A 1,030-nucleotide genomic window follows, 5' to 3' on the forward strand; every position below is an offset into this window, starting at 1 on the left:
GTGGACCAACACCAGTAGATGACATGGCTTCCCAAACCACCACTCACTGTGCAAACCTAACAAGCAGCTTCGACTCTGTGTCTCTTCTCTTTTCCTCCAGACTCTGGGACCTTAATTAAAAATATTTTTTTTAATAAAAATACAAATAAAATGCTAAATTGATTTTCATCTGAAAAGAGGACGTTGGCCCACTGAGCAACAGTCCAGTCCCTTTTGTCCTTACCCGAGGTAAGACGCCTCTGAAGTTGTGTGTGTGTGGTGGCTCTTGAACTCCAGCGACTGTCCACTCTTTGTGAATCTCCCCCAAATTCTTGAATGGACTTTGTTTTACAATCCTCTCATGGCTGCGGTTATCCCCGTCACTTGTGCACCTTTTTCTACCACATTGTTTCCTTCCATTCATCTTTTCATGAACATGCTTGGATACAGTGAACAGCCAGCCCACTCAACCAAACTGAACCATTTAAACGCTCAGGAAACCTTTAAGGTAATTAGCTATATAGAGTGTGACACCATGAGTCTCCAATATTAACTTTTTCACAATATTAAAATTTTCTGAGATACTGAATTTTGGGTTTTTATTTAACTGTAAGCCACTCATAAAAATGAAAAGAAATAAACAGTTGAACTATATCAGTTTTAACATTATCAATTGAAATTAATCTATATAATATACTGTATACAAGTTTCAATTTTTAAATTGAATTATTGAAAGAAATCAACTTTTCAACGATATTCCTATTCATTGAAATAAGAATGTGTGCGCACCTGTGTGTGTGTGTTTTTGGGGAAATGTGAATTTTTTTTCTGTTTACAATTTCTGATTTTAGTTTTAGAGTTAAAACTAAAATAAAATATAATTGGTATAATAACTTTTGAATTTCTGAAATCCCGAATTTGTGTTCTTCGAAACAACATTAAAAAACGCAACAAATATTTAATTTACAATCTAAATGGATATTAGTACCATAGGCTATGCAACATCTGGGAAAGATGATCACACAGGAGATCAATATTAATTCAGATGAAA

The sequence above is a fragment of the Clarias gariepinus genome, chromosome 22 (genome assembly GCF_024256425.1).
Source record: "Clarias gariepinus isolate MV-2021 ecotype Netherlands chromosome 22, CGAR_prim_01v2, whole genome shotgun sequence".
Classification (NCBI taxonomy): Eukaryota; Metazoa; Chordata; class Actinopteri; order Siluriformes; family Clariidae; genus Clarias; species Clarias gariepinus.